Source organism: Balaenoptera borealis (genome assembly GCF_965194805.1).
Source record: "Balaenoptera borealis genome assembly, chromosome: 8".
NCBI classification, from domain to species: Eukaryota; Metazoa; Chordata; class Mammalia; order Artiodactyla; family Balaenopteridae; genus Balaenoptera; species Balaenoptera borealis.
In genome coordinates, this window is record NC_138865.1 from 3,642,952 (window position 1) to 3,670,683 (window position 27,732).

The 27,732-nt window shown below is 36.4% G+C and overlaps 1 protein-coding gene across 1 annotated transcript in view; it reads right to left on the reverse strand.

Moving 5' to 3' along the window:
- LOC309633371 (uncharacterized protein) overlaps positions 1-27,732 on the reverse strand; it is a 394,758-nt gene that overhangs the window by 17,355 nt on the left and 349,671 nt on the right. The window lies entirely within an intron of this gene.

The window sequence follows — 27,732 nt, forward strand, 5'->3', positions numbered from 1 at the left end:
TTATAAATTTATATACACATTTATTTACATATATACATTTAAAAAGGGGCCAAACTGAAAGTTATTCTGTGATTTCACTTTCACCTAAGTGTTACAGAGCTCTTTCCATTTCAGGATATGGAGATCTACCTCATTCATTTTAATGGCAGCATAGTATTCCATGGAAAGGGAATATCCCATAACTTATTGAATGAAATCTCCAATCTACTCTCCCCTCCTCACCCACCCCCAAGTTGATGGACTTCCTCTTTACATAAACTTTTATTATTATAAACATTTTGTCAGTGAATATCATTATAAAGAGATTTAGGTCATATGTAATGTTTCTTTTGGATAGAATGGAAGAAGTACAATTAGATCAAAGCATATGCCCATTGAAAACTGTAACAGATAATCGCCAAGTTGCCTTACAAAATAATTCACTTGTTTACACTTCCAGCAATAGCCAATGCTGTCTCTTCAAATACCTTCAACAGCATTTGAAGTTAATAGTCTTTTAATTTTGCTAATCTGGTAGATAAAAAATGTTGTAACAATTTGAATTTCTCTTATCGTAAGGAGCTCAAATATTTTTTGAAATGCTTGTTGGTCCTTTAGATTTCTTTTGGATTTGCCTTCTAGCTTTTGGTGTCATGTGATATGTACACATGTGTAATTTTCATGAGATCAAAGCTGTTACTCTTTTTATACATGGCTCCCATCTTGTGTTCCTTCAGTTCTTAAATGCCATTCACTGTGGCCACAATAAGAAAATAAAGTGAAAGAAAAGATTATTAAGCTTAATAAGTTGCTCTACCTTCACTGAAAGCTAGTGGCTTTCCAAAGATGGCAGTGGTATTTTTCATTATTTCTAAAAATTATTTGATTAAAAATTTTAAATTATGGTTAAAACCATAATATTATGGTTTATATTATTAAACTGTACACTTAAAAATGGTTCAGAAGGCAAATTTCTTTTTCTGTTTTCAACCATAACTAATCTCCAGAACATGTTAATCTTACAAAACTGAAACTCTATACCCATTAAATAATTAACTCTTCATTTCCACCTCCCTGCAGCCCCTGGCATCCACCATTCTACTTTTTATGTCTATGAATTTGACTACTCCAGATGCCTCATATAAGTCCAATCATACAATATTTTTCTGTGACTGACTTATTTCACTCAGCATAATTTTTTCAAGGCTCATCCATGCTGTAGCATGTGTCAGATAAGTAATATTTCATTGTGTGTACATACCACATTTTGTTTATCCATTCATCCTTTGATGGATATTCCGCTTGCTTCAACATTTTGGCTATTTTGATTAGTGCTGCTATGAATATGGGCATTTAGATGATGTTTTAAACTGATGAATTTGTGGCATTTTGTTACACAGCATGAGAAAACTAATAAACCTGGTTTTACTTTATTTAATGGTGTCAGCATTAATATAATAACTACATTTATTAATCAAGATACAAAACAAAGTGTGGGAAGTAACCAATGCATATGGTAAAATATGACTTGATATGTTATCTAAAGATTGGAGTTACACACTAGTCAAAATAATACATAAGATACTTTTTAAGAGTACTTGCAAATATATTCCACAAACCAATTTTACTATCAAAAAAGAAGCACACATGCTCTAAAACAACTTAAATGACTAAAGACACACAATTATATTTTGAATGGTACTGAAATGAAAACAAAATGAAACTCTATATCTATACAGCTACTCACTACTCATCAGAGTAAGAGAAAGGTATATGAAATTAACTGACCCAAATGGTTCATAGAGTCTACATCATTATGCTTCTATTGCTTTAAACAATAGTGTTCTAATTTTCACTTGAATGACAGTTCTTATATTTTTGTTTTAAGTATTAAGCTAAAGAACATAATTAAAATTTTAGTGTGATACATGGATGCTTCAGTCAGCCTTCTACCTGGAGAGTTTTGAAACTTGTGACACATACAGCCCAATGTTTTGGTATTGTAACTTTAAATAAAATGTTAAAATATTTCTAACTCAATGAACCTTGGAATTATAATTTTATCAGAGGATAACAAATGGGAATTTTTAGTTTTTGATCATTTTAAACAATTCCAAAGTAGTCCGTAAAATTTAGGATATGTAAGCATCCCTTCTTGAATTCATACACATTTGCCCTAATTTATCCCTCGCTTCAGGCACCCTAAAGGTTCTATGTTCTGGCATCCACCTAAATTTTCCTTCATGACCTATCTCTTTTCTTGTCCCTACTTCATCTCATTGGCTCTAAGGAAAAAACACTGAAGTAGAAGCAAGGCAAAGTAAACAATCTAAAAATGGTGAGCCTTTCTCTGCATTTTAAGTTTCCATACCTGCCCCAGGATACTGTCCACCATGTTATGAACTACTCAATGTTAATATTTAATTGCTTGTCTTATCATATCCTCAAGGCTTTGTTTATGTCTTTGCTTTCACGTAGCACATTAATTGCTTTATAGCCTCTACTAGTTATTCCAGGAGAAACTTTGTCCATTTATCAAAGACTAGAAGACAAAGCATTATTTCTGTTTCTGAACTGATAGTCATAGCTTCCCTTCCTCTGGGATGCACTAGCAACCCACACTCTAGAAAGTTCAATCCTTTCTTCTACAGACATGGCAAGGATCTTGAGTAAATATAATCCCAAGGAAATTAACCTAAAGATAGAAAAAAATGGGCTAATGTAACAGGAGAAAGAGTATTTTTGTATTTCACACAGACTTTGTGGCTTTCATCTTTTCATGAACTGGCGAGGAATATAAGGGTATGTTGTGAAATAAAGAAGCAACATACATAGCAAATATAAAGATATAAGCTACATACACATTTATCTCAAAAGTGGATTAAAACTGGTTAATGCTGTATGCAAAATACTTGTGGATACGTTTAAGAAAATAAAATATTATATATGATATTAGCTGCTGAGATTAATCAGCAGGTGTTTTCTCCAAGTAGTCAAGCTCTTTCTGAAATGTCTTTTAGGCATCAACAACAGTTAAACAGACTTCATAGGAATCTGGTTCCTGGGGAGAATTTATGGAAATTTTTGCTATCCTGTTGTTTCTGTAAGAATTATACTATGTTTCTTCTCTCTGATGAAAATAAACTGGGACTATTCCGCTGAATGTGGTGCATTTTCAGAGGTTCAAAAGCATAAGTGCAATAATGCTTATTCTGTCACACTGAAATCACAGATGCCACTAAATGATTCTAATTTTCATGTGTAACTTTTGCCTGAAAAAGTTTCTGTAATAGAGAGACTCTTCGAAGCCTGGGGATATCGAGAAGAGGGAGGAAAAGTCCCTGCCTTCAAGATGCATGCACACTGGGCAAAAGTCAGCCAACCAGCAAACAGACAGCTAATAGGATGCGAGGTGGTGCTACGTGTACAAAAACGAAACAGAGAAAGGCAGCGGAGTATCGAGTCATGATGAGGGTGCAAGGGGTAGGAACTTCCAGACAAGGGGTGGATTTAAGCCTCCATGAATCAAGAGGTGTGGTCCCTGGGAGAATGTTCTGAAGAGATGAAACCGTAAGGTGCCCCCTCAGCGGCCAGGGTGCTCGCCTGAGTGACCAAGGCAGAGTACAGCAGACAAGGGGAGAGACGCAGGTAAGGGTATCGAGGGATGTCTGGACACACAGATCGTGGGACGGTATTTGATTTCTTTTCTGGGAATATTTTGGATGGTTCTGCGCAGGGAAGAAGACAATCTCATTAGCATTTTAAAAAGATCCGTCTGCCCACCACCTGGAGTACTAACTGTTGGAGGAGAGTAGACTGGAAGCAGGGAACTTTCTTAGGAGGCTTGGCAGTATTTTGGCTAAAATGCTGGGGGTTTCAGCAGCAGGGGCAGCTGTGCAGATGATCTCGTACAATCTGGAAGAGTCAGCAGCCTGGCTGAGGTATTGATGTGGGTTGCATGAAATAGTGAATTTATGGTTGATAAACAGATTTTTGCCCAAGAACTGGTTGACTTTTTAATTTAAACGTGGGAGTTTGGGAAGAGCAGGATCAAGGTTAGGGTGAGAACAAGAGGTTTGTGTCAGACCAGCTCCGTTTGAGATGCTTATCAGGTACCAATGAGGATGTCAGACAGGTGTTTGGATATAAGAGTGTAGGGTCATGGGAGAAAAACTGCAGTTGATATGATGGTTAATGTAGATGTTTGATGACACGGGCTAGGTGAGATTATTTTGAGAGTGAGGATAGGACAGTAAATGATTTTTTTCAGAATTCTGTGTACACATCAAAGTTAAAAACACAAGATACATAGAGATCACTATTATAATTATGTAAAATGTGTATAAAAAAAGGAAGAAGAAAACAGAAAAATATTGACTTCACACATTTGGACTGTGCAGAGATCTGGAATTTTTTTTTTTTTTTTGCCACGCCTCATGGCTTGCAGGATCTTAGTTCCCCAACCAGGGATTGAATCTGGGGTCCCTGGCAGTGACAGCACTGAGTCATGACGACTGGGCCACCAGGGAATTCCTGGATTATTTTCCGAAGTTCATATAATGTGGTTATGCTTATACCACAGTAAACTGATGAGAGTTTAGTCAAACTACTTATGATATTGCTGCCTCTGTGTCTATTCTGTGTGTCCAAGCAGGCTGCAGGGCCCTTGACCTGGATTTAGCCCCTCCGCCTAGAGAACAGCCCACAGAGTCATACGTAAATGTACGTTCCTGAGATGACTCCCCCGTGGCCTTTGGGATAAAGTCGTCCCCCGACTCCCAGGGCCTTCTCTGTGTGTGTCCCTTAGATAAGGCCCCACGGAGCTCACCACAACCCTGCTCTTTTTGGTCTGAGTTGACCAATCCGATCTTAGCCTGGGAACCCCAAAGCACTCTGCCCAGGGACCCCAATAAAGGGTCCCAGGTCCGGCCTCTCTCTCTCTGCCGACACCTGCTTTTAACGTCCCGTGAGGGCCCCGAGTCCTGCTGTGCACCTCCTCCTCCAGGACCCGTGAGCAATAAACTCCTCTATTGCAGTTTCCGTGTGCTCACCTCGGACACCCCGGACACCCCGGAACTCGACTTAATACATGTTCATTGAACACAGTCCCAACAACTGGTGTCAAATCAGGAGGGATTGAGTTGCCCTTGCAGTTGAGCGCAGAGAACGCCTCTGGGCCGCACGTGGCTACTGACCAGCCCTCCCAGGACTGATGGTGACTCTCTCCGGAGGGTCATGGCCCTGGCTGCACTGCGTCACCCCACGGGGTGCCACTTGTGCATCCCATCTCAAAGTGCCAGCTCCACAAAAAGCACCCCGAGTCCTCGGAACCTTGGGGCATTGCTCATCAGAGCTGATTCAGGTGCCAAGGATGTGTTTTCCAGCTGTTACTACCACTCGGGGGTAAATTCCCCCAGCAGGTCATAGACCTGGGGTGTGTTTCCCAAAAGACCCTGAGTATGGAAGTGGCTGCTGACTCTTTTAGTTGCGGCATGCGAACTCTTAGTCGGAAGTCCCTGCCGACTCTGAGGAGAATTAGCTCGCATTTTCGTAACGTCCCGGGATGTGTTAGTTAATGGTCGGGACACAGAAGTGGCAACCCTCGCTCATGTGAACTACTGGATACAGGTGCCAGCATTGCCCTTGAAGGAGGAGAGAGAGAGACCCCTGCCCTGATCACTGTGCTCGAGGCTGGCCCTGGGACTCTGAGTCCTAACCAGTACAATCCAGTATCCTCCCTGGAGAAATCAGGCCCCTCCCAAAGTCAAGTGCGGCTGGCTCTGTCTCTGCATACCCTGTTGCCTTCACGCCTCACCCCCATGCCAACGGAGAGCTTGGCAGAGGCACAGCATCTGATGGCACAGTATCCAATGGCCCAACACAAATGGCCTGAGCACCGGGTGCTGCACCACACAACGTGCCCAAGGAAGTTAGCAGGCTCCTGGCTAAACATAAACCACCCCCAGTATGACAACCTCTAGGTCCCGACATAGAGAACAGACTTACGGTTGTCAAGAGAGAGGGGGTCGGGGGAGGGAAGGATTGGGAGTTTGGGAGTAGCAGATGCAAAGTAGTAATATATAGGATGGATGAACAACAAGGTCCTACTGTAGAGCATGGGGAACTATATTCAGTACCCTGTGATAAACCGTAATGGAGAGGAATATGAAAAAGAATTAATAAAAAAAAAACCCCGAAGGGCACTGCTCAACACCAGAACCACTGTTGCCAAGGTGCCATCTCTGTTTCCAGGATCTAGGGGACCAGCCTCAGTGATCCTGCTGCTACCGTAGCTGCGGTGGAAGCTGAGCCCACCCCACGAGGCCGATGGGACACTCTGCAGGGGGAAGAGGCTGCCTCCCAGTTCAGCCACTGGGGACGTCCCCTTTGGCTCTTGCCAGGGATAGTTGGTAAGGTCAAACCAGGGAGAAAACAGAGTAGAAACTGAAACTCGGAACTTCATGCATCTCAAGATTCAAAATATTTTAAAAGAAAAATGAACATATCTACAAAACAGACTCTTAGACATAGAGAACAGACTTGTGGTTGCCAAGGGGGAAGTGGGGTAGGGGAGGGATGGACTGAGAGTTTGGGACTAGCAGATGCAAACTAGTATATACAACAAGGTCCTGCTGTAGAGCACAGGGAACTACATTCAATATCCTGTAAAAAACCATAGTGGAAAAGAATATACATATATATATGTGTGTGTGTGTGTGTGTGTGTGTGTGTATGTATATATATATATATATATATATATATATATATATATATATATATATATATATATACTGTCACTTTGCTGTACAGCAGAAATTAACACAACATTTTGAATGAACTCTACTTCAATAAAATTTTTTAAAAAAGAATTGATGGTGTGAGATTTGAAGGGCAGGAGTGAAGCCACAGACATAACTCCTGAAGGTCTCCATGAGCAGACACATTGAGGGGAAGCTGTCGAATTGCTTAGTGTGTTTCCCTTTGTCCTTGCTCTTCTCTCTGCATCCAGCTTTCTTCCTAATTGCGGGCCCTGCCCACCAAAGGCAGCCCTACCATGAGATGCTTGGACAGGGACCCATAATGCTCACGGCTCCACTGACCTCTCCTTGACCTTCCATTTTCCTTCCCCACCTCTGCTACTTGACGTGCATGGCTCTGAGTTGTTCACCTGCCTCTGAGGACTGGTTTAGTGTCTCCTTTTCCAACTCTACACCCCTCCCTACCAAACTGTCACTCCTCTATCTCATCCCACAATTACTCATTAGAGTAAATCCCTTAATCCATAACACTCAGACTGGCTCTGCTTCCCTGACTCATCCCTGATTTCATCATTCAGTCTGCTGCTTAGGCTTTTACTATTTACTACTCAGTTTTCTTCTTTGGTTCATATTATGTAGCTTTAAGCAATGACATCCATTTTCATACCGTGATAAAAAAGAAAATAAGAAAATCTATTAGCATATAATTTTATAATTTGGTAGTATTTTGATTAATATTTTTCATGATAACTTTCATGGTAAATAAATAAGTTGAAAAATGAATAATTGAATAGTTGAATGATAAATCAGAAATGATTAATATTAAAGTTCATTTAGAAAAGAGTGAAATTCTTTTAAGACTATAGTAGAGGTAAATAAAATATATGATATGACATTAAGTTTTGTTCAACATGCCATATAAATCATTACTTGTGTTGTTGGGTGTGCATGTCATTGTGAACTCATACATGTGTTTGAAAGTTTAATCAGTTGAAAATTTGGTCAAATCAAGACATTCAGTAGCTACATTTTAGAATCTAATATAGTTAAGACAAGTTTTATGGAAACATGATAACACAAGCTTGTAATTTAAAATTATTAAGTCATTTCTTAATGACAACTGCTTTCTCAAAACCATAAATATTTCATAATATACAAAGCACTAAACACTTTCTGAAATCATTAAAATTACTATTCACTATAAATTACTTCTAATTAAGACTGAGCTTACATTGTCACTAAAAATAACCCCCCCAAAAGAGATTTGGTTTGGTTATACTGTGAAAAGAATTGTCAGTGATAACTTCTTTTTTTTTCTTTTTCTTTTTTTTTTTAATTGGAGTATAGTTCCTTTACAATGTTGTGTTAGTTTCTGCTGTACAACGAAGTGAATCAGCTATAGGTATACATATATCCCCTCCCTCTTGAACCTCCCATCCCCCCCCCATCCCACCCACCTAGGTCATCACAGAGCACCAAGCTGAGCTCCCTGTGCTATACAGCAGGTTCCTACTAGCTATCTATTTTACACATGGTAGTGTAAATATGTCAATCCTAATCTCCCAATTCATCCCACCCACCCCTTCCCCCACTGTGTCCACCTGTCCATTCTCTATGTCTGTGTCTCTATTCCTGCCATGCAAATAGGTTCATCTGCACCATTTTTCTAAATTCCACATATATGCATTAATACATGATATTTGTTTTTCTCTTTCTCACTTCAGTCTGTATGACAGACACTTTCTGTGTAGAAGAATATTGCATTTGATTAGAAAATTGCTGGCTCAAGTTTTCTTATCAATAGTTCTAACCTATTTTTAAATATTTTCTTCATATTTTTATATTGTTAGCAAAATTAAGAAAATAAGAAGATCCCACTGAAAATTTATATTACAGAAATGTAAGTAGAGGAGAGTAATGTCAGCAGGATGGCAGAATAGGAAGTCCCAGACTTGTTTCCCCCAGAAAATACCATTTTACCAGTAATATACAGACAAAAATACCTTTAGGAAAAATCTAGAATCCAGTAAGAAGTTGCAATACCCCAGATAAGCACAAAACTGAGAATAGTCATATTGAAATGGCTAAGAAGGTCAATTTCACTTTACCCACCTCAGCCCCTACCCCAAGTCAGCACAACTTAATGCTGAGAGAGATTTTCTTTGCTGGCAATTTCTCTCATGGGGAGGGAGGGTAGGGGAAGAGAGAGTGGGACATCCATCCAATGTCCCTGACCTTTTTATGTGCTGTCCAAGGAGCTGCTTTCTGTCTCGTGACTAAAGAAAATCATGAAACCACAAGGGAAGAAAATAAAAGAAGAAGAGAAGAGCAGGGGAGAACTATAAAGACCACCAGAAAACAAGTAGCAAAATGGCAGTAAGTACATAACTATCAATAATTACATTAAATGTCATGGACTAAATGCTCCAATTAAATGACATAGGGTGGCTGATTGCATTAAACAAGACACATCTATATGCTACTACAAGAGATTCACTTCAGAGCCAAAGATACACACAGACAAAGTGAGGGGAGGGAAGAAGGTATTTCATTCAAAAGGAAACCACAAGAAAGCTGGGGTAGCAATACTCATATTAGACAAAGCAGACTTTGAAACAAAGTTTATAACAAAAGACAAAGAAGAGCATTATATAATGATAAAGGGATCTATACAAGGAGAGGATATAATGTCCTGTAAAATATATGCACCTAATATGGGAGCACTTAAATATATAGAGCAAGTATTAACAGACATAATGGGAGAAACTGACAATAATACAATAATAATAGGATACTTTAATACCCCACTTACATCAATGGACAGATCATCGAGGCAGAAAATCAAAAAGGAAACAGTGGCCTTGACTGACACATTAGAAAAGTTGGACTTAATAGATATCTCAGGACATTCCTTCCAAAAATAGCAGAATACACATTCTTTTCAAGTGCACATGGAATGTTCTCCAGGATAGTTCACATCCTAGACCACAAAACAAGTCTCAACAAATTTAACAGGATAGAAATTATATCAAGCTTTTTTTCATGACCATAATGGTATGAAACTAGAAATCAGTTACAGGATTGAAAATGGGAAAAGCACAAACACTCAGAGATCAAATGACATGCTACCAAAAAAAAAAAAAAAAGTCAATGAAGAAATAAAGGAAGTAATCAAAAAATACTTGAGACAAATGAAAATAAATACACACATTCCCAAATCTATGGGACACAGCCAAAGCAGTTCTTAGAGGGAAATTTAGAGCAATACAGGCCTACCTCAAGGAACAAGGAAAATCTCAAACAACCTAACCTACCACCTAAAGGAATTAGAAAAAAAATGGACAAATGAAGCCCAAAGTGAGCAGAAGGAAGGAAATAATAAAGATCAGAGAGAAAATAAAATAGAGACAAAAATAGAAAAGGTCAATGAAACCAAGAGCTATTTTTATAAGAAAATAAAAATGATAAGCTCAGCCAGCCTAAGTAAGAAACAAAGAGAGAGGACCCAAATAAACAAAATAAGGAATGAAAGAGGAGAAAGAAAACCAATATTACAGATATAGAAAATATCATAGGAGAACACTACAAACAGTTATATGCTATAAGCCAACAAATTGGATAATCTAGAAGAAATGTATAAATTCCTAGAAATATGTTCTATTCTAGGACTGAATCAAGAAGAAATAGATAATCTGAACAGACCAATCATTAGTAGTGTAATTGAATAAGTATCAAAAAAATTCCCAGCAAAAAAAATTTCAGGTTGCTTTTCTACACAGTAATAATGAACTCTCAAAAAGAGAAATCAAGAAAATAATCCCATTTACAATTGTATCAAAAGGAAAGAAAAAAACTTAGTAATAACCTTAACCAAGGAGATGAAAGAGCTATACTCTGAAAACTATAAAACACTGATGAAGGAAATAGAAGATGATACAAAGAAATGAAAAGATATCCTGTGTTCATGTATTGGAAGATTTAATATTGTGAAAATGTCTATATTACCTATTGTAATATACAGATTTAATGCAATCCCTATCACAATACCCGTAACATTTTTCACATAAGTGGAACAAATAATTCTAAAATTTATATAGAACTAGAAAAGACCCTAAATAGTCAAAGCAATCTTGAGAAAAAACAACAAAGCTGGAGGAATCACAATCCCTGACTTCAGACTATGCTACAAAGCTCTAGTAATCAGAACAGTATGGTACTGGCACAATAACAGACACTTAGAGGGAATTCCCAGGTGGTCCAGTGGTTAAGACTTGACACTTTCACTGCCATGGGTCTGGGTTTGATCCTTGGTTGGGGAACTAAGATGCCATAAGCCACGTGCATGGTCAAAAAAAAAAAAAATTAAAAAAAAAGACACTTAGAGCAATGAAACAAAATAGACACGTGAGAAATAAACATACACATATGGTTAATTAATCTACAATAAAGGATGCAAAAATATAAAATGGGGAAAAACAGTCTATTCAATAAGTGGTGCTGGGAAAACAGGACAGCTACATGTAAAAGAATGAAATTACAACATTTTCTTATACCATATACAAAAATAAACTCAAAATGGATTAAAGACCTACATATAACATCTGAAACCATAAAACTCCTAGAAGAGAACATAGGAAGAACACTCTTTGACATAAGTTGGTGATATTTTTTTGGATAAGCACCTTCAGGCAAAGAAAACAAACACAAGAATAATCATATGGGATCTACTTAAACTTAAAAGCTTTCATACAGCAAAGGAAACCAAACACAGCAAAGGACAAAACAAAAAGACAACCAACTGAATGGGGAAACTATTTGCAAATGACGTGACCGATAAGGGGTTAATATCCAAAATATATAAACAGCTCATACAACTCAACATCAGAAAACAAACAACCTGATTAAAAAATGAGAAGACCTAAATGGACATTTTTCCAAAGAAAATATACAGATGGCCAACAGGCACATGAAAAGATGCTCAACATCACAAATCATCAGGGAAATGCAAATCAAAACCACAATGAGATATCACCTCACACCTGTCAGAATACCCATCATCAAAATGTTTACAAATAACAAATATTGGCAAAGGTGTGGAAAATGTAAAGCGGGGCAGCCATTATGGAAAACAGCATGGAAGCTCCTCAAAAAACTAAAATTATAACTACCATATAATCCAGCAATTCCACTCCTGGGTATACATCCAAAGAAAACAAAAACACCTATTCAAAAAGATATATGCACCCCAATGTTCATAGAAGCATTATTTACAACAGCCAAGATATGGAAGCAACCTAAGTGTCCATCAACAAATGAATGGATAAGGAAGATATGTTATATATAAATATATGCAACAGAATATTACTCAGCCATAACAAGAATGACATTTTGTCATTTGTAACAACATGAATGGACTTGGAGGGTATTATATTTAGAGAAATAAGTCAGAAAGAGAAAGACAAATACTGTATGTTATCACTTATATGTAGAATCTAAAATAAAACAAACTAGTGAATATAACAAAACTCAAACAGACTCACAAATATAGAGAACAAATTAGTGATTACCAGTGGGAAGAGGCAAGAGGAGAGGGGCAATATACGGGTAGGGGAATAAGAGGTACAAACTAATAGGTATAAAATGAATAAAATACAAGGATATATTGTACAGCATAGGGATATAGCCAACATTTTATAATAACTTAAATGGAATACAATCTATAAAAATATTGAATCCCTATATTTTACAATCTGTAAAAATACTGAATCCCTATATTGCAAACCTGAAACTAATATTATATTGTAAATCAACTATGCTTTTATAAAAAATGGAAGAAAACATAAAACTCACTGATAAATGTAAATATATAAACAAAATACTGTTATAGTGTACTGTGCTGGTGTAAGCCACTTTTTAGTGATTTAAGACAAAAGTATCAATTATAACTATAAGTAGAAAATATGTTAATAGTATATCATATATAAAGATTTAAATTGTGACATCAACAACAAATTGATGGGAGGAGAGAAATAAAAGCGTAGTTTTTGTATGTGACTGAAATTAGTTTGTTACCAGCATATAATAGACTGTTATAATTACAAGATGTTTTATGTAAGCCTTAAAGTATCCACAAAGAAAATACCTACAGAAATTTACACATAGAAAAAAGAGAAAGGAATTGAGGTATATCAATAAAAATATTAATGAAACACAAGGAAAAGGGAGAAAGAATGGAAAAGAACAAAAGAACTACAAGACAGGCGAAGAACAATGAACAGAATGTCAGTAGTAAGCTCTTACACATTAATATTTACTTTAAAATTAAGTGGATTAAACACCCCAGTCAAAAGACAGAGGTTGAATAAATATATATAAAAAAAGCCAAACTATATGCTATCCATAAGAGACTCCCTTCAGATTTAAAAACCCAGATAGGATGAAGTAAAGGAATGGAAAAAGATATCTCATGCAAATGGTAACCAAAAGAGGGCAGAGGTGCCATCTTTTTATCAGACAGAATAGACTTTAAGTCCAAAACTGCCACAGAAGGCAAAGAAGATCATTATATAATGATAAAAAGGTCAATTCATCAGGAAGATAAAACAGTTATAAATATATATGCAGCCATCATCAGAGCACCTAAATAAGTAAAGGAAACACTGACTGAACTGAAGGGAAAAATAGAAATACAATAATAGTAAGAGGCTTCAATACCCCACTTTCCATAAAGGATAGATTATCCAGAGAGAAAATCAATAAGGAAACAGTGGAGTCGAACAACACTATAGACCAAAGAGACCTAACAGACATATACAGAACATTCTTATCACCAGCAGCAGAAAACAGCATTCTTCTCCATTGCACATGGAATATTCTCACAACACATGTTAGGTTACAAAACAAGTTCTAACTAATTTAAGAATATTGAAACCATACCATGTGTATTTTCTGACCACAACAAAATGAAACTAGAAATAAGTAACAGAAGAAAAACTGAAAAATTCACAAGAATATGGAAGTTAAAAAACTTACTTGAACAACCAATGCATCACAGCAGTATCAGAAAGTACCTTGAGATCAATGAAAAGGAAAACACAACATACCAAAACTTATGGAATGCTGAAAAAGCAGTACTAAGAGGGAAGATTATAGCAATAAACACTTACATTAAAGATCTCAAGTACTTTCTCAAAATCTCCTAATACTTTTAGCAACTAGAAAAAGAACAAACTAAAGCTAGAGTTTGCAGGAGAAAGGAAATAAAAATGAGAGCAGAAATAATAAAATAGAAAAACAATAGAATAAAAATCAATGAACCTACGAGTTGCTTTTTTTTTGAAAATATAAACAAATTTTCAAATCCTAGACTAACAAAAAAGGGAAGACTCAAAATAGACTAACAAAAAAGGGAAGACTCAAATAAAATCAGAAATGAGAGAAGAGACATTACAAATGATGCCACATAAATATATAGTATCTAAAGAGACAACTATGGACAATTTTACCCCAATAAACTGAATAACCTAGAAGAAAGGGATACATTCCTAGGACCATACAACCTGCTAAGACCATATCATGAAGAAATGGAAAATCTAAACAGATCTTAGACAATAATCACAAACTTCCCAACAAAGGAAAGCCCAGGAGTTTAAGGGTAAATTCTACTAAACTTCTAAAGAAGAATTAAAGTTAATTCTTCGTCACTCTTGAAAAAAAATTGAAAAAGAAGGGACACTTCCAAACTCATTTTATGAGGTCAGCACTAACTAGATAGCAAAGCCAAAGATACTATAAGAAAAAATAAACAAACAAAAAAAAACCCTTACAAATCAGTATCTCTGATGATCACAGAGGCAGATATCCCCAACAAAATATTGGCAAACCAAATTCAACAGCACACCTCAAGGATTGTACCATGACCAACTGGGATTTATCCCAATGGTTCAGCATGACATTAATTAATGTGTTAATGACATTAAAAGAATAAAGATAAAAATCACATGATTTTCTCAATACACACAGAAAAATGCATTTTACAAAATTCAACAACCTTTCATTATAAAAACTCTTAAACTAGTTAAAGAAGGAATGTGTCTCAAAATAATAAAGGCCATATATGATAAACCCACAAGTAAAATCACACTTAACAGTGAAAAACTGAAAGCATTTCCTCTAAGATTAAGAACAGCGAAAGGATGCCCACTCTTGACACTTCTATTCAACATAACACTGGAAGTCCTAGCCAGATAAATTAGGCAAGAAAAAGAAATTTAAAAAAATAAAAAGCATTCAAATTGGAAAGGAAGAAGTAAAATTACCCATTTGCAGATAACATGATCATATACGTAGACAACCCTAGAGTTTCTGTCAAAATAGAACTAATAAATTCAGTAAAGTTGCAGAATATAAGAGCAACAAACAAAAAATCAGTTTTATTTCTATACATTAACAACAAACTATTCAAAAAGGAAACTAAGAAAACAATCTCATTTATAATGACATCAAAAAGAATAAAATACTTAGGGTTAAACTTAACCAAGGAGGTGAAAGATTGGTACACTGAAAACTACAAAATATTGATGAGTGAAAGAAAAGAAGAGACAAATTTAATGGAAAACCATCCTGTGTTCAGGAATTGGAAGGGTTAATATTATTAAACTGTTTACACTAATCAAAACAATCTACAAATTAAGTGTAATCCCTGTGAAAATTCCAATGGCTCTTTATTTTACATAAATTTTAAAAATTGTAAAATTCATATGGAACCGCATTAGACCCCAAGTAACCTAAGCAATCTTGAGCACAAGGCTGGGGCCATCACACTTCTTGATTTCAAAATGTTTTACAAAGCAATAGTAATTAAAACAGTATGGTACTTGCATAAAAACAGACATACACACTGATGGAATAGAATAGGGGGTCTTTAGAAACATTTTAAAATATGTATATTTCTCTTCCATTATCTTGAAATAACTTGATTTTATTTCATCAATATATTTCTTTTTAAATATACTAAAGAAAAATATCGCCATACTTTTGTGTGCATGTGTGTGTGCCTCTGTGTGTGTGTGTGTGTGTGTGTGTGTGCACACATGTGAGTGCATTTAACTGCTTGGCTTCTGTTGGACAAGATTTAACCCAAAGTAATCTTGAGGAAATTAATGGCAAACTTCTTTTTTAAAAACTCAGAACATATCAAAGAGTGGACTATTTCCTTTTAAAGTAATTTTATAGTGTGATGTAGTTTTATTTTAAAGTTACTGAAATACAATTTTTAAAGCAAAAAATAAACATTGTTAAAATTCTAGTGAAGAAGCAATGCAAAAGATTTACAATAAAGATAACACACAGGCCTTCCCTGGTGGTGCAGTGGTTAAGAATCTACCTGCCAATGCAGGGGACACGGGTTCGAGCCCTGGTCTGGGAAGATCCCACATGCTGCGGAGTAACTAAGCCCGTGTGCCACAACTACTGAGCCTGCGCTCTAGAGCCTACGAGTCACAGCTGCTGAGCCTGCATGCCACAACTACTAAAGCCTGTGCCTAGAGCCTGTGCTCTGCAACAAGAGAAGCCACGACAATGAGAAGCCTGCGCACCGCAACTAGAGAAAGCCCATGCACAGCAACGAAGACCCAATGAAGCCAAAAATAAATAAATAAAACAAATTAAAAAAAAAAAAGATAACACACAAATTTAAAGTAATTGGAAGAACATGTAAGTATGTTACTTTAAGTTTTTCCCTTATGGTATTCACAACCACATCATATGTAGTACACATTTCACATTATTTGATACTCATATAATTCAGAGACATAGCTAAGGTTGCATTTCAGGGACATCACAAAAAGAAGGTAATACAATGGAAGATGGAATCTACTCCAAAAGACCTGCAAAAAGAGAAAAGCTGTAATTATAAAGACTGAAACTTTTAACCAGACTGCAACTTTTATTTTTCTTAGAAAGCAGTTGGTTTAATCAGCTTAAGCTACCATAACAAAATACCACAAACTGGGTGACTTAAACAACAGAAATTTAATTTCTAAGTGTTCTCAAGGCTGAAGTCCAAGATCAAGGTGTCAGCATTGTCAGGTTTGGTGCAAACTCTCTACCTGGCCTCCAGATGGCCACCTTTTCACTGTGTCTTCACATGGCAAAGAGCAAGAGTGAGTCCTCAGGTATTTCTTCTTATAAAGGCACTAATTCCATCATGAGGGTCCTATCTTCATGTCATCATCTAAACCTAATTATCTCCCAAAGGCCCCATCTCCAAATATCATCACACTGGGGGTTAGGACTTCACTATATGCATTTTGGAGGACATAATTCAGTCCATAGAATCAGTCAACACTTTTGCAAGTGTGTGTAGTTGTTAAAACCTGGTTTGCACATCTGGTTTGACAAACCACATTGTCAATGAGTATCTTAAATCTCACTTTTCCATACTTTAAATAAAAGCAATATTTCAAATCTGCTGTGAGATGTAGGTTACTGTCGACTTATTGAATGCCATTTGACACTGAGTGGATAAATTATGCTTACATAAAAAGTGTCAATCACTTAAATCTTAATTTATGATCCCTTTGAGATATTATATAATCTCAAAATTGCAAATACCTCATAACACGGAATCAATTTAAATATCCATTTAAGAAGAGTTTTAAGTTTTATTTAGCATATTCAGTTTGATATATAAAGGAAATTCTGCTTTAGAAAGTAGTTGTCAAATCCCTATTTTTTTAAGCTGAGACAGTTGAAGAATGTTGTTAATTGCTCAATGTTGATCTGTTGATTTTGCAAAAATACCTAAAGGTAAGTAAATGAGCATTGCTTACAATGCACACACACACGCACACTTGAGGAAAATCTACAGGTGAGATAACATTGATGATTTTTCAGCATATGAATTACTAGGAGAGATATAAACTGATGCTTTACAGACTTACAATACAGAGAACAAACTAGTGGTTCCCAGTGGGGAGAGGGAACTTGGAGGGGCAAGATAGAGGTCGGGGGAAAAGGGTTATTATGGGATTATATGAAATCATGTGTGTGAAACTGTTGAAAATTATAAAGTCCTATAGAATTTAAAGAATCTTTTATTCAGTAAAAAATAAATTGATGCTTTAAAGATATGACTTTAATGGGCAAGATTACATCATATTGTCACATGTGTATGGTAAAAATCATAAAGGTATGCAAGGAAGCGAAAAATCAGGATGGTGATTACTTTTGCAAGATGAAAAAGAGGCATGATTAGGATGAAGTTTCTGGGGAGTCTGACAAAGTTCTTTTCTTGACCAGAGTGGTGATTAAGAGTGTTTGTTCTATAATAATTTACTAAGTTATATATATATATGTATATATATATATATATATATATATATATATATATACACACACACACATATATATTTATATTTATATAATTAAACACATTAAAAGTAAAATATCTCTTAAATGGGTATTGGAAAAATATCCAGTAATTAGGTGATAGATGAAGGAATATAAGTTTTATCCAGCATGATTTTAGAGTATAATTCTTAGATTTGTACATTTTTATATTTTCTCTATGTATAATTATATCATAAAAAACCTTACACTTAATTAAATTAAATAGAATCTAGTTTTTAAATATGTATATTCGTTTAAAATGAATAAAGTAGATTACACTTTGCAAACAGTAGAAGAAATAAAATTCCAGTTCATTTAACTTGTTAATGCAAAATGACAAGTGAAAGAAACAATAAGGACTTTGGAGTTTTGACATCATTGGTCATATATGATAGAATTTTTAATGATTTAAGAAACATGAAAAATGATGCATCTGATAACAAGGGCAAGCCAAATATTTCTATCTGCTAGGACAAATTCAAAGGATGAGAAAGTTTATTTATTTTTAATTCTGGAGGCTGACGACATTGGTATGATTCCAGAAAGCTGTTAGGAAGTAATATCTCAGTAGGAGGAGTTATGAATTGTCTTGTGAATGTTATTGCATATGATGAAGTTAAATGGATCAGTGTATCAAAATGTTACTTCTGAGACTATTCTCTACATGTCACAGTGTGCAATTAATGAATTGTAATTAAGTATCTGTAGGGTAAATTTTTCATACTAAGTAAAATAGTTAAACAGAAAGTTAAAAATAGCACTTCCATGTTATTGGAGACCCTACAGAAATGTGAAATTAACATGACATTAGCAACCTCATGGAGATGACTCTGTACCCCCCAAAATTGTACTCTGCCTGCTACCGTGTGGGGTTATTTCTGGAGGTGACTACATTTTGAGGTCCCTCTGCACAACACAGCTGGGTGTGGCCATGTTATAATAAATAATAAATATTATTATATTATATATATTATTATTATATTATGTATTATTATTATTCTATGAATAAATATATAATAAATAGAATAAAATTTAAAGAATTGTGGCTGATTTTCCATTTAGGACTTCTAAAAAGTGGGTTTGACACATCCATTTATCTTTTTCCTCCTGCCACTGAATGGAGGGAATTGTTAAGGTCCCACAGGCATGGTTGACAGAGCCAGAAAATGGAAGAGTTAGGTTTCTGAATCACCAAGTGCACTAAGCTGCCTCCTAACAGTGAATTCATGTGGGACCTTAAATGAAAGAGAAATAAAGTTACATTGTATCCAACCACTGAAACTTAGAAGGGTTCTTGATCAGGGGGCCAGTGTTTTCCTTCTTAATACAAAGTCTGACAGATCTCAGTCAACAACTGGTTATTATACTTGGGCATATACTTAACATTCCTAAAAAGCATATTCTCATCTATGGAATGAAGATAAAAACAGTACTTTCTGTGTAAAATTGTGTGAAATGTAGAGCTATACATAAAGCACTGTTGCAGTTCTTGCTATGCAAGTGGCTCTCAGAAAATGACAGTATTATTAACATTATCTTACAAAGCAAGCCAACATTCCCATAATTTATTTCTTAATTTTCTGGTGATCTCTTTATTGAAAAAAATTATAAAATTTTACAAAGAGGATAGTTATTTTTATAAAAGACATTGGATTTAGACATTGCATGACTTGTCTCCTTTAAGAAACAGTAAACTCACAGTCTTGCCTTTATATTGTTCTTTTGCTCCCCTAAAATCCCTAACACAATGCCTGACACACAATCATGAAACAAAATAGGAAGCATATATTAGTAATATTATCTGATAGTCATCTATCTACCTAACATAGCATGAGTAAATGTTAGGAATTTGACCTAACAATCCAAATTAACATGTGCTGAAACTCAAATGGTTTCTGTCACTTTGTATCCCAACCACCTAATTTGCATGTGATTATTCTCAGAAAGTTTTCAATGTTACCTTACTTTAAGAACTATTTCCAATTATTTTATCCATTCAGCTTGAAAAAAGGTAAAATTCAAATTAAGACCACAGCATTCTCATCTCCAAAGAGAACAATTTTGACCTTGTTTGACAGAGACATCTTTCTGTTGTAAATCTCTAAGAGTTTGGTAGCACAGATCTCCCTAGACATTGCTCATTCTCAGAGCACTTCATCACCAGCATATACATGTATAATCAAGAATTAGACTAAGTCAGACACTCTTGCATTTCTATTTTTTCTTCCTTTTAATAAGCATTCAACTTACTTCCAAGGTGATTCTCCTTCACTTACCAAAATAGCTCATTTTACAGCAGAGATTCCCAGCCTTTTTAATCCCAGAGCTCATCTATGCATGTGATGAGTCATATTAGGGTATGAATTGGGGAGATACAGAGGTAAGGAGAAGGAAGAGAGACCATGATGTTATTACACTTTAAAACCTGCCATATAACTCTGGAGTAATGAAACATTTTATAGCTCTCATGGAGGTTTTTTTAAAGAATATTTTTCAAAAGGAAACTATAAAAAGCTCTTGAACTACGTTAGCATGATTCAAAATACACTTTGGAGAAAAACTTTCATTTAGCAGTAAAAGATTTAGGACGTTAAAATAGATTATACTATTTCAATTATATTTTGAATTCAACCCCAAAACGTTTACAATGATCATATACAGTATTAACCTGTGGTCAAGAAGTTTTGACAGTTGAGTGAGTTCTGATACTTCCAATTTTTAATTGTTCCACATGGAATTAGAAAGATAACTAACTAAGCCTATTAATAAAGATAGGAGAGTCAAATGATATATCACTAGGATTTGTCAGGAATACACCAAAATTTAAAGACCAGTGTTGAAGGATTAAAATGTAATGTCAGAGACTACTTAAAACTTTCAAAAACAAATTACGTGAACAGCAAGGGGTTTACTATTGAGACCAACCTGTCTTTCATGGAGGGCACAGAGGACATTCCCTTCACTGGTGAGGGTACCAGAAAATCTCTGGGAAATCAGTAATGATTGTCCTAAAAAAGACTGAGAGTGGTGATTATAGATACTCCAAGGAATGGGGCTCTCTAGATTTACTTGAGATATTTGTAACTGGCAATTGTATAGACCAGGAGACAAAGCTTAAAATTCAGGGTCAGCAAGTCTGGAGAACAAATCATGCTGCCTTGAACTTCAGAGATCTCTGAAGATGGCAAAGAGGGTATAGTTCTAAGATAAAGATAAATAGTAAGCTAGTGTTGATTGACCTGCAACAGAATATTGATAATTAACAGTAACAGAGGTGTGCAGAAGGCTCACATCAAACCGCAACAGAAAATCTAAGTCCGGAGTAACATCAACAAGATGGTGACATAGGATGCTCCTGACTTCAATCTCACTCACAAGCAAGCTGGCTAGCAACCATTCCATTCATAGACAAGACGCCATTGTGAAACCCTAGAACTCAGAGGCGGGGCTGAAGAATTTCCCTGGACCACAGAGACCTTAAGAATCTTATTAAGGCTGAGAGAAATGGCTACATTCTCACTGCGCTGCTCCTCCCTCAGACTAGCACAGTCTATACCAGAAAAGAACCCTTGGGTCTACAGTTTCCCCAGTGGGAAAAATAAAGCCCATATCCTCTCCAACACTTGTTATTAGTTGCCTTTTTGATAATAGCCATTCTGACAGGTGTGGGGTGTTACCTCACTGTGGTTTTGATTTGCAATTCCCTGATGATTAGTGATGTTGAGCATCTTTTCATGTACCTGTTGGCCTTCTGTATGTCTTTGGGAAAATGTCTATTCAGATTCTCCACCTGTTTTTAATCAGGTTGTTTGTTTTTGTTGTTGAGTCATATGAGTTCTTTATACATTTTGGATATTAACCCATGTTCATAATGGAATTATTTACAAGTGCCAAGGTAAGGAATCAACCTAAGGCACATCGATAGATGAATGGATAAAAGAGACGTGATATATATGTACAATGGGCTACTACGCAGCCAGAAGAAATGGTGAAATCTTGCCATTTGTGACAACATGGATGGACCTTGAGGGTATTATGCAAAATGAAATAAGTCAGATGGAGAAAGACAAATACCACATGACTTCACTCCTATGTGGAATATAAAAAACTAATAAACAAAAACAGAATAAATGAACAAACCAAACCAAACCAAACAAAAACACATAGATACAGAGAACAGAGTAGTGGTTACTAGAGGGGAAGGGGCAGGGAACAGGGCAAAATAAGTAAACTGTATGGTGATAGATGGAAAATACATTTTTGGTGGTGAGGACATTGTAGGGTATACAGAAGTAGAAATATAATGCTGTACATATGAAACATGTTATAAATCAATGTTATTTCCATTAAGAATTAAATTAAAAAAGAAAGCCCAAGGTGGACATTCAGCCCCCCAGCATTGTGTGTTGTGGGTCACTTCCCAGGAGGCCCGTCTGGTCTCAACTTACGGGGATGGTGGGGGAAAATCTGTAGGGCTTGACTACTGGAGATCAGACTGTGACAGAGATGTGGGGAGGGGGTTACAGCAACCAGAGTTTGGATCTTGGCAGACTGAGTTCCTACTCACAGTGGCACCCAAGTGGAAATCTCAGCCAGTGAATCTGCCCATCTGCAGAGCCAAAATGTTGGCTCTGGCTGACCAGGGAGCTTTGTGTATAGTTCTGCCTCATTTTGGACTTCAAATGGTAAGTCTTCTGGCCTCGGAGGCTGTGCTGCCACCTTGCCCAGGAGGCAAACTAATTCATAGCCCAGCCTGCTGCTGAGTGTATCCTCCTGGCCACCCCATTCCAGGAAGCCTGGCCAGAGCACCTGACAAGCTGCATAGACCAGCAGCCCTCAAGCTGAGAGCCTGGCAAGTGGCTTTGCCTGGTGGAAGAGCCAGCATGGTGGCCTGTCTTGCCAGGTAACTTGGTTCTCAGTTCTGCCTGATTTAAGGCACCAAACAATGAACCTTCATAGCCTAGGGGCCTGTTCTGCTGTCTTGCCTGGGCAGGGAAGTTAATTCATAGCCCTGCCCATGCAGAGTGCCCCCACCCCACCTGACCAAGAAACCTGGCCAGAACACCTAGGAAGCTATGTAGCCCACCAGCACTTGAACAGATTGCCCAACCCGTGGCCCTGCCCATCAGCAGAGCCAAGCCAGTGGCTCTGTCTGTCCAGAGAGCTTGGTGTACAATTCTGCCTGATTCAACATTACTAAATAACAAGCCTTGCCAGTCTTGGAGCTTGTTCTGCAGCCCTGCCCAGGCAAGGAAGCTACTTTGTAGCCCTGCCTAAATAGGAAACCTACTCAGAGCACCCAGGAAGCCGCATAGCCTATCCTACAGCCTAGCTTACAGTGGTATGTGAGCCAAGAACCAGCCAGAGGCTCTACCCGTCTGCAGAGTAAAGCTGGTCGCCCCTTCTGACTAGAGAGCTCAGTATGCAGGTCTGCCAGATTCAGATCCCCAAACAATGAGCAATGCTGGCCTTGGGACCTATTCTGCCACCCCACCCAGGCAGTGAAGCTAATTCATAGCCCCACCTGATGTTAAATATAGTACCAGTCCTGACTATTTAGGAAGACTTACCAGAAAGTCTGGGCAATTGCAGACCACATCCTAAATCTGCACTTGGGCAGGAAACCAAGCCAGCAGTCCTGTCCAACACTTCTCAGTCAGTGGCAACACCCCGCCCGCCACTCCAGTCTCAGAGATTGAGCAGTGGCATAACAAACCCCAACCTGCCCAAGGATCCTATCAGCTGACCCATCTAGAACCACAAGCTGAGCTGACTGGTAAAGTATTCTCTCTGTCAAAGCAAACCTGTAAAGTCTGGAAGAGGAGACTGCTTACTCAAATGCACAGAAACCCATGTAAGGGATCAAGGATCACAAAAAAATCAGGTTAACACGATACCACCAAAAGAGACTAAAGAAGCACCAATAACTGACCCTAAAGAAAGAATGATTGATGAACTGTCTGACAAAGAACTCAGAATAATGTTTTTAAAGAAGTTTAATGAGCTAGAGGGGCACACAGACAACTAAATGAAAGAAAACAATGCATGGACAAAACAAGAAGTTCAACAAAGAAACAGAAGCCATCAAAACAAAAACAAAAACAAATCTTATACCTGAAGAATACAATGACTGTATGGAATAATCCTGTAGAGAGTTCAATAGCAGGCTCAACCAAACAAAAGAAAGAATAAATGAACTAGAAGATAGGTCATTTGAAATAATCCAATCAGAGTTAGAGAGGGAAAAAAAAGCCTATGAAACTTATGGGACAGCAGATTTTAGTATATGTAAAACAATAATGGTAGAAAACTTTCCAAATCTGGAGAGAAAAATGGGCATCCAGATTCATGAGGCCCAAAGAACTCCAAATAGATTGAACCCAGAAAAGACTAGACCAAGATGTATTATAATTAAATTGTCAAAAAGACAAAGTGAGAATTTTGAAAGTAGCAAGGGACAAGTGACATGTCATACATAAAGGAACCCTCATAAGACTATAGGCAGATTTTTCAACAGATAGTTTTCAGGTCAATAAAGAATGGGATGATATATTCAAACTATTGAAAGAATAAAGTTATCAACCAAGAATTCTATACCTGGAGAGCTGTTCTTCAGAAATAAAGGAGAGATAAAGACTTTCCCAAACAAACAAAAGCTGAGGTAGTTTTTCACCACTAGACCTGTCTTACAAAAAATGCTAAAAGGAGTTTTTCAAGCAGAAATAAAATGATATGAATAGACCTCATAAAAACATATGAATGTCGGTGTAAAACTCACTGGTAAGGGTAAATACACAGTCAAAATCAGATTCTCTAATACTGTAATGGTGGTGTGTGACTCACAACTCTAGTTTCAAAGTTAAAAAGCAAACATTTTATAAAATAACCACAACAGAAATAATTTGTTATTGGATACATAATATAAAAATATGTAAATTGTAACATGAAAAACTTAAAATATGAGTAGAGGAAGTAAAAGTGTAAAGTTTGAATGCTATCAAAGTTAAGCAGTTGTCAGGTTAAAATACATTATTATAAATATAAGGTATTTCATGTAAGCCTCATGGTAACCACAAAGGAAAAACCTGTAGTAGTTACACAAAAGATTATGATAAAGGATCAAACCATACCACTACAAAAAGTCCTCAAATCCCAAAAGACAGTACGATAAAAAAGCAAGAAATCAGGGAACCATAAAACAGTCAAAAACAATAAACTACGGCAATAGTAAGTTCTTTTCTATCAGCAGTTACTCTAATGTAAATGGATTAAATTATCCAATGAAAAGACATAATGGCTGCATGAACATAAAAGCAAAATCCAAAGATACGCTGCCTACAAGAGACTCACACTAGCTTTAAGAACACACATAGATGAGTGAAGGGAGGGAAAAATGTATGTGAAGCAAATGGCAACCAAAAGAAAGCAGGGGCAGTCATTCTTAGGCAAGATAGACTTTCAACTAAAAATGGTCAAAAGAGACAAAGAAGGTCATTATATAATAATAAAGGGGTCAATCTATCAAGAAGATATAATAATGTTAAGTATTTATGCACCCAATATTGGAGCACCAAAATATATAAAGCAAATACAAATAGAACTAAACGGAAATATAAACAGAAATACCATTATACTTAGGGACTTTAATACTGAACTCTCAACATGGAGAGATCATCCAGAGTTTCAATAAGAAAACAACAGATTTGAGTAACATGATAGACCAAAGTCAGCATAAGGAAGGAAATAGTAAAGATTAAAGTAGAAATAAATGGAATAGAGAACAGAAAACCGATAGAAAGTGTTACAAAACTAAAAGTTGGTCTTTAAAAGATAAACAAAATTGACAAACATTTAGATAACCTAATCAAAAAAAAAAAGGACACAAATCAATAAAATTTTAAATGAAAGAGGAGACACTGCGATTGATACCATAGGAGACTACTATGATCATAAGAGACTACTATGAAAAACTATATGCCAACAAACTGGACAACCTAGAATAAATGGATAAATTTCTAGACACATACAACCTATGAAGATGGAATCATGAAGAAATAGAAAATCTGAACAATTGTTAGTAAGGAGATTGAATCAGTAATCAAAAACCTCCCAACACAGAAAATCCCAGGACGAGATGGCTTCACTGGTGAATTCTACCAAACATTTACAGAATTAATACCAATCCTTATCAAACTCTTTTTAAAACAATGAAGCAGGGTAAACACTCCTAAACTCATTTTATAAGGCCATCATTGCCTTAATACCAAAGCCAGATAAGGACACTACAAGAAAAGAAAACTACAAGCCAATATCCTTGATAAATATGGATGTAAAAATTCTTAAATACTAGCAGACCAAATTCAGCAGCACATTAAAAGACCCATACACCATGATTAAGTAGGATTTTATCCCTGGGATATAAGGATGTTTCAACATATGTAAAATAATAAATATGATAAATCACATTAATAGAATAATAATACAATTCATGTTATCATCTCAATAGATGCAGAAAAAGTATTTAACAAAATTAAATATCCATTTATGATAATAGCTCTCAACAAATTAGGTATAGAAGGACAGTACATCAACATAAAGGCCATATAAGACAAGCCCACAGCTAACATTATACTCAATAATGAAAGGTTGAAAGCTTCTCCTCTAAGATCAGGAACAAGACGAGGGTGCCCGCTCTCACCACTCGTATTCATAGAATAGAACTGTGTTTTGTGCTGGTCTCAGCCTATCAATAGTAATGCTATTGGCTAGAAATGCCAGGGGTCACTCATCCAGGCCTACAGTGTGGATCCACATACAGGTCCCCTTTCAGAGCCAATGTTGTGTCTGGACCTGCCTTTGTTCTTATTATGATTACAAGGTACACCTCAGCAACAAGCATCAGGGAACTTTAACATTAGACAAGGTTTATTACTTATGACTCCTGAAGGGTACGTGGCACACCTGGGGCCACAGAGCCAGGTCACAGATAGACAGAGAGAGTACAGAGTATAGACACAGAGTTCTGCTTTTATTGGTGTGTGTGTGTAGTGGTGGGGGCTAGGGTTTCACAGGTTCACTCGTTATTGGTGAACTTGAAACAGAAGAGTGGAAATTAAAGCACAGGAAGGGAAAAACAAATGGCTAGACAGTCAGTTATCTAAGTCCACAAGAGATCTGTAAAAGAAAAGAAACTTCAGAGTGGGGTGGCCTAGCTCTTTATTAAGTCATGTGGCTGGCAATATGTTTCTTCCGGATAGCTGCCCTTGAGTGGATGTCACAGTCAAAGGCTTAATGTCAGGTATTTGCATTATAATAAAAAAAAAGCCAACTGTCAGGTGCTTGCACTACTGCAAGTCGTAGTCTGAGCAATCAGGCAAGATGAATAAGTAAAAGTCATCAGAATTAGAAGGAAGAAGTAAAATTGTCTCTATTTGCAATGACATGATTCTCTATGCAGAAAATCCTAGAGATTCTACCAAAAGGTATTATATCAAATCAACAAATCCGGTAAAGTTGCAGGATACAAAAATCAACATACAAATGTCAGCAGAAAATCCTAGAGATTCTACCAAAAGGTATTATATCAAATCAACAAATCCAGTAA